At 44.9% G+C, this 12129-nt stretch overlaps 2 long non-coding RNA genes and 1 pseudogene across 7 annotated transcripts in view; 1 reads left to right on the top strand and 2 right to left on the bottom strand.

The window, feature by feature from the left end:
* The window catches only part of LOC109366563 (uncharacterized), an 85424-nt gene that overhangs the window by 16286 nt on the left and 57009 nt on the right, over positions 1-12129 (top strand). The window lies entirely within an intron of this gene.
* LOC146544576 (uncharacterized) lies at positions 2157-3329 on the bottom strand (annotated as a pseudogene).
* On the bottom strand, positions 3540-4818 carry LOC146544575 (uncharacterized). The gene is made up of 2 exons (XR_014882249.1): positions 4648-4818; positions 3540-4010 (listed from the first exon to the last, which is right to left on the bottom strand). It is a non-coding gene; the product is annotated as an uncharacterized LOC146544575 (long non-coding RNA).

The following is a 12129-nucleotide window of genomic DNA, read 5'->3' as shown; positions in this document are numbered from 1 at the left end:
TCAGTGTTAGAATATGTATAACATTTCACCACACAGTTGCTCATAGTTAAAGGTTGTGATCTCCTAGTTGAGCAAATGTCTCCTCACTTTTTTGAGGAACCTAAAATTGCTGGATTTATGATCACTTGGAAAAGAAGCGGGATGGTGAAAGCTACCTTCAGATTTTTCTATAGATTCCAGTTTGAAAGATGCAGCAGTATGTTATAGATAGCATACAGTTCAGGGTCTGTTTTTTTTTTTTCTTCATTGCAAACTTTAAATGAGGAACTTATTTTTCTCCGCTGAAAGCTTCTTGGTTTTGAAATTGAATTGAGACAACACAAATTACATGGGAATGTCAAAGGGCTCAATTTATTTCTATTTTAATCTGAAGGAATGCCAAGATTGAAGGAACTGTAGAAGAACTGTGTTTTAAACAATAAAGACTTCTTGAAGGAACTGGAAGTTGTGATGGCATGTTATGGAACTAAGGAGTAACAAGGAAAAGAAGGCAAAATATATTAGCACTTAAGATAGAAACAAATTTAGCAAGTCAAGAAGGGAATGATTAAAAACAAAGAAACAAAAAAAACCTCTTTACAATAGTTACACATATTTCTTCCACTCATTCACATTTCACACTGTTAATGATATTGATGTAAAGTGATAGCTTGTTTGTCTTGTAAAATACTTGCTTCACTCCTGTAATGGGCTGAATTTTATTTTATTGCATGACTAGGCCTAGCCCATCCTCCCCCACTCCCTCCCCCCCCCCCCCATGGAAAGCCAGCAGAAAAGTGGGAAGGAGTTGCAGCTCGATGGAAATATGAATAAACTATTTTATTAAAAATGGAAAGGAAATATGAGATAATACAATATGAGAGGAATCAAGGGTAATGAATCAACAGATGTCAAAGAGAGCATCTCCTAATCAGGTGCTACAAGCTCAGAGGTACAGAGCAAAAGAGGACGTGAGGACATCACTTTATGTCTCCCTCCTGGAAACCACATGGGAAGAACTGGAGCATTTTGAGAACTGCAGTCCTCCCTTAGGAGCTGTCCCAGTTCCATCATGATACCATTTATTGCATGATACCATGACATGCAAAACCATGGACAACTCCACAGATACTTGCGCAGGTTGCATGCAAAGGTCAAGAAACAGCTCCACAAGGATATCATGCAGGTACCATGCAGGGTCAGAGTAACTTGTCTCCAAATCCCTTCTCAGCAGTTTAGCTCAAATCAAGTGCAGTGTCCACTCTCATCAATTTAATGCCAGGCGTATCTTTGGTTTGAGGATTTTATATTAGATAAGTGTGGGGACTGCAAGACGGATTCAGAATTTTCTCTCTGCCTTGATCCATCAATACAGCACCTCAGCAGATGGGGCCGAGCGATGGGAAGAGCGGACACTATTAGATGCTGAGAGAAAGGTGTAAGGCAAGTAGGTTGAAGGATTTTAATCCAGTATTTCCTCAGATTATGGTGGCTTATGGTTTAGTCACTTTTTGATCCAAATAGGTCTTCATGGGAATTCTTTTCAATGAATTTTCTTGTTTGTATCAGGCCAGGTGAATTTTAACATTCTACAGCAAGGAGGGCACAGCAGCCTTCTTGACCCACAGTGTGAAGAAGCATCTTCTTTTCTATTGCCTTTTCTACTGATGCTCCCCTAGTTCTTGTTTTGAAAGAGAAAGAATAACCACTCCATCAATTACCCTATCATAGAATCATAGAATGGCTTGGGTTGGAAGGAATCTCACGGATCATCAAGTTCCAACCCCTCTGGTACAGGCAGCGCTGCAACTGCTAGATCAAGTAGTAGATTAGATTACCCAGGGCCCCATTCAACCCAACCTTGAAAGCCTCTAGGGACATGGCATCCACAGACTCTCTGGGCAACCTCACCACTCTCTCAGTAAAAGACTTTCCCCTGACATCTAATCTAAATCTCCCTTCCTTTAGTTTAAAATCATTCCTTGTTCTCCTATCACTATATACCGTACTACGGTGCTTTCTGCCCCAATGTCCTGTAACCATGTTGGTGCATTTTCTCTCAGTTTTGTCTAAAATGCTGCATCAAATCCATAACTTTGGCTACCATGTATGGGCATACTGTTATATGTAGTGTGGTCTGGACAGAAGGCCACTGTTCAGGGGGCACCCCCACCAATCTATCTTGCCTCTTTTTTTTTTCTTTTCATTTTTTGTGTTACCGCCAGTCAAATCTCAAAGACATCCAGCTCAAGTGGAATCACGAGATCCTTTCTTCTAGTTCTTTCATTTACAGAATCTAGCTTATGCAGGTTCCCTTGTTCAGGGTCCCCAGAACTTGCTGAAGAGATGTTTTGGACCTTTTGTAGGGGAATGATTGGATTTGGCTTCTTCCCCGTCAGTATTGCAAACTGTCTTACAAGTTTTTCAGCGAGGCTCAAGGAAATTAACTCAGTAGTAGTTAATTTTCATCGGTGAAAGTTTCTTCAGACATTTAACCAACTTAAAGCCACCAGGAGTGGCCATGCTATGTTGGATGTGGCCAAATGTTGTTCTCCAGTAATCAGTATGTCTTTACTGAGGCCATGAAAATACTCAGCCATGCAGGCCAGAGATTCATGGATATTTCCACCATCCTGCAAGGGGTCCCATTTTTCAATTATTGAAGCAATCCCATGATATGAGGATCAAAACAAACAGTGGATGTGCCCTGGCAAGATTTTATTCAAAGGGATGGTCTTTCCCAATCCAAAGTATCCCATTATGTTACATAGAAAAGCCGTATTATAATTTAAGAATCTTGTGAGGGAGTACCTTGCAGGTTGGCAACTAATGTGTGGCAAAAGAAGGCAGTGACAGTGCCTTCTACTGGGATAAAAGTGGTATGAGGGAACAGAAGATGATAAACACAAAAAAGTAGCTTATACCTTCTGACAAAAGGTGATGGATCAAGAGGAGAATAATCTCTGTCCACAGAGATACTGCTCACTCAGAGGTGAACTCTCAAATGAAGATGAGGACACAGAGTGACAGAATCATAGAATCGTAGAACCATAGAAAACACAGAGTAGGAAGAGTTGCCTCCAGACTTGCAATTTTTTTACTTGAGCCAACATGATAGAGGTGGTCTTGGATGTAAACACAGGCTGGCCTGGGTTTAATGTGTCTTTTTCATTGAAATAACTGCACACAGATGAGGGCTGGATTAGCTCCTCGGCTCTCTTGCAACCTAGCCTACCCTGTGGCCCGTGAACCCGTGTTTGGCACAACAGTGGATACTCCAGAGCCACTGCTGGAGGAAACATCTGTGAAACCGAAATCAGCAGAAATTCATGGTCTGCTTTTTCTTGCATAGCTGCACTTTCACAGAAAGACCCGTAGGACCGTGCCCTTTTTTGGTGTCAGACACTGGAAGAGAACACAGTTTTGTCCATTGCTAAGCTAAATCACCTGCTAAACATTGGTCTACCATCAAATTGTCCCATTGCAAGGGAAAGGTCACCCCCATCTGTCCCTCGCACCTCCCCAGAGCACCCAAAGAAATCGATGCAGAAACCCTCAGCTAGGATGTTTGTAGAATTTTATTTTCTTAAAAACAGGAACGTCTTGGCCTCTTCTTGTTGTCATGAGAGTGAAAAGTATTTTGTTAGCGCTGTTGTCTTATCGGCGGCCATGGCTGTGCTTCCCGCAGTAGTCAGATGGGTGGCACTAGCTGTGGCTCCCAAGGCCATGTGATTGGTGGTTCATGTTTGTGACTCAAGTCGTGTTCTGAACGGTGGCGGGAGTGGTGGCTCCCATGGTCATCTGATCAGTGTTCGCGTCTGTGATTCGAGTCGTGGACTGAATGGTGGATGGAGCTGTGGCTCCCATGGTCTTCTGATGGGTGGTCACGTCCATGTCAGGAGTCACGGTGTGAATAGCGGCTTGAGCTGTGGCTCCCACAGCTGCCTGTTTGGTGGTGGGAGCTATGGTGCCTCCCATCATTTAGTCTATGTCCAGCATGGGAATACAAGAAAAACTGTTCAGAGCAGAAGCTGCGGAGCAAGATAAACAGCATGAGAACCAAGGACACCCCTAGAAGAAGAAAGAACGTCTCACGGCTCTGATTGGAGAAGCGCCTGTGTGAATGGTTGAAGAGTGTTTTGCGGAACGCTCTGCTGACATGTAAAGGTGGATGGGAAAGTTGTAGGAGTGGATGGGAAAGCTAGAAAACTTGTGAAGGTATATAAGTGATGTGAGAACTTGTAATAAACGATTTGGATCATTCACATCTGAGTCTGTGCATCAGACGCTACAATGGCGCCCACCGCGTGGGGCAAATGAAGCCGAGGCTGAGCGAGCCCGGTCCGGCAGCGCCGCCCGACTGAACTACGGAGAGCTTGTTTGGTGCCCGCAGCGCTCTGCAGGACAGAAGGCAAGCAGTCGGGAACTGCGGGGAGTTCACTAACGAAGGAGCAGCAAAGAAATCTTGCAGCATTACGGTTAGTTTTAACGTTTCAGAATCAGCCTGTATCCACCTCAGCATTAGTTACTTTTCTCAAATGGATAAGCAAAAGTGTTCCTGAATTTAAGAAAACTGGATTCTCTACTGATGGAGAGCTTTGGGACAAAATTGGCGCAAACTCCGGGAGGCTTCTATTACTAAAGACAGAGCGGCTGCTAAACTTTTACCTGTTTGGCACCGAATAACAGAAGGACTTAAATTCGACGAGGAGGAATTACTTCCGACTATTCCCCATCGCCCTCCCTCCCACCCTCGCCGCTGCCCGAGAGTGCAGAACGCAGCTCTGGTTCAGATTCGGTCCGCGGCTCCGATCCCACCCCGACCGCGGAGAAGAGAAATCGCAAACACCCTGACATCGCTGTTGCCCTCGGCTCCGCCCCAGACGCTCATCGCGTCGCTGCCGCCTTCGGCTCCGCCTCCGGCGCTCATCCCGCTCCCTCCTTTGGCTTCGCTACCGTCACTCGTCGCTCCGCTCCCGCCCTCCGATCCACCCCCGACGTTCGCCGCGCCGCTCCCGCCCTCTGGCCCGCCCACGTCGCTCGGCGGGACGCTGCTTTCCTCCGCCCCGCCTACGTCGCGTTCTGCTGTGTCTCTGCAGCCTGTGTGTGACTTGGTTAAAGACAATAACGGATCTGCATGTACTTCTAAGGCCACACGAACTTTCTTCCAAGAATGGGGGGGTTAGACATATTATAGGCATTCCTCATTCTCCCCCTGGACAAGCTATCATTGAGCATACTCATCTAACATTGAAATCTCTTCTTAATAAACAAAAAAAGGGGGAATACGGGAGACACACCACAAGAAAGATTATGTGAGGCTTTGCTTGTGCTGAATTTTTTGAATCGTGATCATACAGATAACTCGTGCGGATTGTCATTTTGGGGCCTCCCCAACGCTCGAGGAACGGCCAATGGTCAACATTCGGAACACGGCCACAGGGCATTGGGAAGGTCCCTTAACACTGATAACTCGGGGTCGTGGATATGCCTGTGTTTCCACAGGGACTGGCCCTATGTGGGTTCCAGCACGACACGTTCGGCCTTACCTCAAGGCAGAAAATAGCATCCAGCCTTTGTAATGACTGGGATTGTGTGCTTCTTAGTTATTGGTATTGCTTTGTAACTTGTATTGCAAATAGCAACAGTAGTAGTGGTATGATAGAGTGGGTGATTTTCCTGTGTTATAAATGTAGTCTCAAGAATTAGAGTTATTAGGCGTTATCTAAGTTGTTGCGTGCTTCTTTTATTTTAGTAGTAGATTGAATGTGAATTAAACAGGATTTAATGTTACCAATAATGTAATGTACAGGAATAGCTCTCTTAATGTATTAGTAATGCTCGGTTATGATGCTATCAGCCTATCAATTAGCCTTTTCTTGATTTGCAAAGACAAAACCAGGAAAGGAATCTCAGGCAAAGGAATAACCCTGTATTACAGAATGATTAACTCTCTTTCATCCCACTAATCAGGATTTTAAAAATATGACCATGCAGCACCTGAGACAGAGGCACACGCTAAGAGAGCTAACCTTGATAGTTTATTATGTTTTGCAAGCAGGTGTTTCACTTGGGCTCTGTATCATGCTCTGGCCAAGCATCTGTTGTACAAATTTTAGTGATTGTTCAAAATGAGAATATATGAAAGTTGAAGACTTCTTTCTAACCAGTTAGAGCTTAACGCAGAATGAGACCTTCAGGGATTTATTTTCAGGTTGCAGAAAACTTGAGTTGCAGACCAAACACGTATTTGTTGTTTTTAGTAGGTTAACTGTATTTCTTGTCATTATGCTATGTTTGTCTTTCTCACATTTAGAGTATTGTCAATCGAGGCCTTGATTGAGTTATAATGATTATATTATTAATATACAAATACTGTTGTTATTTTATAGTATGGTAGTAGTTTGCAAATAAACAAAAAAGGGGGAATTGTGGGAATACAAGAAAAACTGTTCAGAGCAGAAGCTGTGGAGCAAGATAAACATCATGAGAACCAAGGACACCCCTAGAAGAAGAAAGAACATCTCATGGCTCTGATTGGATAAGCGCCTGTGTGAATGGTTGAAGAGTGTTTTGCAGAATGCTCTGTTGACATATAGAGGTGGATGGGAAAGTTGTAGGGGTGGATGGGGAAGCTAGAAAAAGAAAACTTGTGAAAGTATATAAGTGATGTGAGAACTTGTAATAAACGATTTGGATCATTCACATCTGACTCCATGCATCAGACGCTGCACCTGGGCCTCACAACACCTCCATGGGCACCACAGCATCCACCTCCGGGTGGGGAATGAGGAGCCCCATGCCATTTTGTCCCCAAGGGGCAACGCTGCGCCTCGCAGTCTCCTCTGTGCGCCTGAGCATTTCCTGCAGAAGATTCCTCTCACGGTGAGCGTGATGAGATCTCCATCCTGGCGGCGGATGGCAGAAAAGACTCACTTGCACGCCGCTCTCTGAACGCCGCACGTGCCTGTGCAGCACACCATTCTTGGGCTGATGGAGCACAGGTGTGTTCTTCATCTTGTCCCTTCCTGGAGACTAGAGACTAGTCTCTAGTGGGCTGCACAGGGCACTGGACGCAAGAGCGATGGCTGTGTCTCTCACGCAGTAGTGCCTCTCGTGCGCCCGTTGCACTCGCTCTGCGTGCCAGGTGGCGTCCTGCTCTGCTTCCTGGCACCGCCTCTCTCTCACCCACACCCAGATGAGTGGCCGCCTGCCTTCCTGCTCTGGCTCCTCTCCTGTGGCACCCAGAAGGCCTAAGCTCAGCAAGTGTGGGCCAGCTGCTGCTGCTCCCGTACTTACAGGGCGGTGTAAAGGGCGGGGCAGTGGCGGCCATTGGGATGTCCGGAGGCCACTGCAGTGCTCACTGTGACAGCGTCCAATGCGTGCGGCCAACCCTGGCCGTGTTGGGCATGACAGGGGAGCGTGTTCTGTAGCCTTGTCATGGAGTTGAGGTTTGTGATCAGTATGTCACACCGCAGCACCACGTAGCGTGCTGGGAGTTAGAGAGTCCATGCTGCAGTTCCGTGGATTGCCAGTGGTTCCGAGTACCTGGCTCTCGGAAGAGGAGAGTGACCTGCAGCTCCCAGAAGACTTCATCGTTTCTGTTTCTGTTCTCCATTCAGAGGGAAAGTTGAAGCTGACTGGGAGTCTCGAGGTTGTTCCTCTTCTGCCCGCTTTGGCTCTGTGTGCTCCTAGCTGGCTTGCCTACAGCACGAGAGTGAGGCCTTTGGCTTCACTCTCATGTATTTGGTTCAGTTCCAATTATATTGCATTGTACTGTATTATCTCGCATTCCGCTATCATTTGTAGTCAATTTGATTTTATTCCTTAGCTGGTGGCCGCTGCTTTTCCTCGTCCCAGCCCATCTCCCTACCTTTTCCCTACTCCCCCTTCCCCTTTTCCATGGGACCGTGGATCCCTTCATCCCCTGTCACAGGAGGTGGCCGAACTGGGCCGAACTGTGACAGGCCTGACCTCCCCATGTGGAAACACAGGATGGCAGAATCCTAGAGTCGAGTTGCAAGGGACCTCTAAAGGCTGTCTAGTCCAAGTCCCCTGCAATGAATAGGGACACCACAGCTAGACCAGGTTGCCCAGGGCCTTATCCAGACTCCCCTGGAAAGCCTGTGGGGACGGGACATCAACCACAACAATCGGTAACCTGTTCCAGTGCCTGAGCACCCTGACTGCAAAAGATTTTTTCCTTACACGTAACCTAAACCTGCCCCCCTGAGTTCGTAGACATTTCCCCTTGTGCTGCCACAGACCCTGCTCAAGAGTCTGTCCCCTTCTCTCTTGGAGCCCCCCTTTGCATCTGAATGCCTTTAATTAGCCACTTTTTCTTCCCTGGTTGTCAACCACTGGTTCCGTCTGTGGTCTTGCAATACTGCTGCTGGGATAGTAGAATTTTTTTGACTATGTTTATTCAGTGAGCTAGTATATCAGAACCATTAAAATATGAGTCTCTAGTAGTCACTGGTATACACTGTTCTTGAATGTCATCATTTTATAACGGGGCAAAACCTTTTTATATTTTTGAAGTCACGGGTATGCCAAAAGTTAACGTTACTGGAGGCCAAAGTGAGCCTATATGGAAATGATTGTCAACAGCACCCCATTTCGACTCGCCCAAAGTCTTCTTTCATCTTTGGTGTAGATTATCTCTGGAGAGTGTATTTTTAGTATTCAACAATGTATTGTTGATTTTTCAGTATAGATGCCTTGGAGATGCGAAACGTTATGTAAGTGTCTACCTAGTCTGGTTTCTCAGAGTCATCTAGATCTATCTGTGTCCATGACAGGGGAACAGCAGGTCCAGAGGCCCACCAGCCTTAGAAAAAAAAAAAAAGGGAGTGGGGTGGGGGTGTGTTGATGGTTTCCTGGGCCTGTTTACAGGTTCGGACTAGTACTGTGACTAATGAGGCAGGGGGCCCACGGACCCATGCCTTGGGAAAGGGGGAAGGGGAAAAAGGGAAAAAGGGTAGGGAGTTGGGAGATGGGTCTAGAAACAGACCAGTAGCATTGATCTGAGGAGGAAAGTTGATTTACTAAATATGATATCAGAATGCAAAACAATACAGTATAATACAATATAATTGGAATTGGGGCTAGTAAATGAAATGAAAGAGAGGGTGTCTGAAAATCAAATGCCTTACTCTGAATTGAAGGCAAAACATCGGAGAAGCGCACACACTGTCAGGCAGTGAGAAAGAGAGCAAGTCCTATGACTTTTAGGATTTATCTTTCCCTCTGAATACAAAGTCCTCTGGGGTGTATAGCTCTCTTCTGACAGCCTGGTATTCGGAAAATGCCAGTGCTTTACATGATGTTATGATGTGGAATACTGGTAACAAAAAATCAAAATCCACAACACCTGATCTCTCAGAAGACACCTCTGTTGTGAGTTTGCGAAGGGTAGAACAGCAGGTACTGATTGCTACTACAACCATGCATTGGCTGCAATATCACACCAACCAGGACTCCCTAAATCTCATTAATCTGCTGATTTGTGAACTGAAGGACCAAGGAGTAATCAGCAGGATTCACTCACCCTTCTATAGTACCATGTGGCTAGAGCAGAAGTCCAATGGAGAGTGGATGCTAACAGTAGGCTATTGTGGGCTGAATGAAGTCATTCCACAGATAAGTGCTGCTGTGCCAGACATGCATGAACTCCAATATGAACTGGAGTCAAAGACAGACAAGTGATATGCCACAACTGACATTGCTAATACATTTTTTTAAATCCCCCTATCAGAAGAGTGCTGGCCACAGTTTGCTCTTCCTTGGATGGGCATCCAGTACACCAGGAACAGACTGTCCCAGGGGTGGAAACATATCCCTACCATTTGTCATGAGCTGATACAGGCTGCACTGCAACAGGGTGAAGGTCCTGAACACCTGCAATCCATTGACAATACTGTCACATGGAGCAACAGAGCAGAATTTTTTGAGAAAGGGAAGAAAATAATTGAAATCCTTCTAAAAGCCAATTTTGCCATAAAGCCAAGTGAGGTCAACTGAATCTGCACACAAGATTCAGTTTTTAGGAATAAAACTGCAGGATTAACTGTATCACATCCTTGTGGATGTGATCAATGAAATGACTGCTCTGTTTGCACCAACTAGCAAAAATGAAATGCAAGCTTTCTTAGTTGTTATGAGTTTCTGGAGAATGCATATTCCAGATTATTGTCTGATTGTAAACTTTCCCTATCTATTGACCCGAAATAAGAACAATTTTGCATGGGGACTTGAGCAACAAGAAGACTTTGAACAAATTAAACTGGAGATAGTTCATGCAGTAGCCCTTGGGCCAGTCTGGACAGGACCAGATGTAAAAAACATGCTCTACACTACAGTCAGGGAGAATGGCTCCACTTGGAGCCTCTGGAAGAAAGTCTCAGGGGAGACTTGATTAGACATAGGGTTTCAGAGTCGATTATATGAAAGATCTGAGACCTGCTGTACTCCAACTGAAAAAGAGATATTGGCAGAATATGAAGGGGTCCAAGCTACTTCAGAAGTGGTTGATACTGAAGAACAACTTCTTTTGGTACCCTGACTGCTTATGCTGGGCTGAATGTTCAAAGGAAGGGTGCCATCCACACATTATGCAACTAGTGCTACGTGGAGAAAGTGGATCGCACTGATCACACAGCGGACTTGAATAGTAATCCAGGAATCTTAGAAAGGATTATGGACTGGTCCAAAGGCAAAGATATTGGAATACTGCCAGAAGAGGAGGTGATGCGCTGAAGAGGCTTTACTATATAATAAACTGCCAGAAAACAGTAAGAAATATGCCCTGTTCACTATTCGTTCTGCTGTGGGAAGGCATCAGAGGTGGATAGCTTCTGTATGGAGTCCTACACGATGAGTTGCAGAAGGCACTGAAGGAAAGGGTGAATCGAGCTAATTTGCAGAAGTGAAGGCCATCCAGCTGGCTTTATACATTGATGAATGAGAAAAGTAGCCAGTGCTCTACCACTGATTCCTGGATGGTGTCAAATGTTCTGGAGGGGTAGTTAAACCAATGGAAGCAGAACAACTGGAAGCATAGAGGCAAACCCACATGGGCCACTGCATTATAGAAGAATATTGCTGCCTGGATAGTAAACATGGTTATAAAGGCATGTCATCCAAGACATTTACATTTATGTTGCCCTTTTATGAGTATTGCAAAGCACTTGAATTTGAGATTGTGGTGACTGTTAGGCACTGTTTCTGACAGCAATTAAGGAAAGCAGGCTCAGGAGCCATTCCTAAGCTCTCACTTCCTTCTGAACCAGTTTACTTTTCAGCTTCCGAGAGCAGTTCTGATCTTGACAGTCGCTGAGATAGTGCACTAGTTATTGACATAAATATCTGCTTCTTAGTCTTATATTGTAACATAAGTGTTTCTGTGCTAGGATATGTTGGCTGCTCATGGCACACAAGTTTGTTCAAAATTCTGCCTGACTAGAGAAGAGCTTGTTTCCCACTTTCCAGTTGTGGTCCCAGCTGTTGTTGCTGCTTGAATGCAAGAACTATCACAGGAAAAAACTACACAGGTCTGTAGATTTATTAACTTGTCTCCTTTGGGCATAGCAGTTTTTTTTGAAAGCCTTGTTTTGGCCATTAACCATCTGGGAGAGGTTAGAAAACAGTCTGGATACAGCTTGCCAGATTCTTTCACTCTTGGCAGAGTGTGCCAAGTGGACCAGTTCTTTTAGAAGTGTGCATGTTTTGCCAGTCAACTTCTTTTCTCTGCGTAATGACTTTTACAGCATGTCCTGGGCAGCTCCAGTTAATCTTATCCATTCGTTGTCCTGTGGTCTTGTTCACTTTACTGGAGAGTGAAGTGTAAAGGTACAGTAGCCCTCTTTTCTACTTCAAACTCTCAGCCTGCTTATGCTGGAAAGGTGAACACATTTGTCCCATCTTACTTGCACTCCATGGCATACTAACAAGTTTAACATTAAATTTTGAGAGAGAAAAGCACCTAGTGAAAGAAGTTCACGTACATGACTAAAAATGTATTAGATGGAGAAGTCCTCAATATGCTGGAGTAATTTCAGACTCTTAAATAAAATGTACTAATGGGATTTATTAATGGCTTAGGATACTCACAAAGAGTGTTTAATAAGCTCAAATCTATAATCAATAAAT

The sequence above is a fragment of the Meleagris gallopavo genome, chromosome 3 (genome assembly GCF_905368555.1).
Source record: "Meleagris gallopavo chromosome 3, MGAL_WU_HG_1.1, whole genome shotgun sequence".
Lineage (NCBI taxonomy): Eukaryota > Metazoa > Chordata > Aves > Galliformes > Phasianidae > Meleagris > Meleagris gallopavo.
Note: the sequence above shows the minus strand (reverse complement) of the source record. Positions and strands in the feature narration are given on the sequence as shown.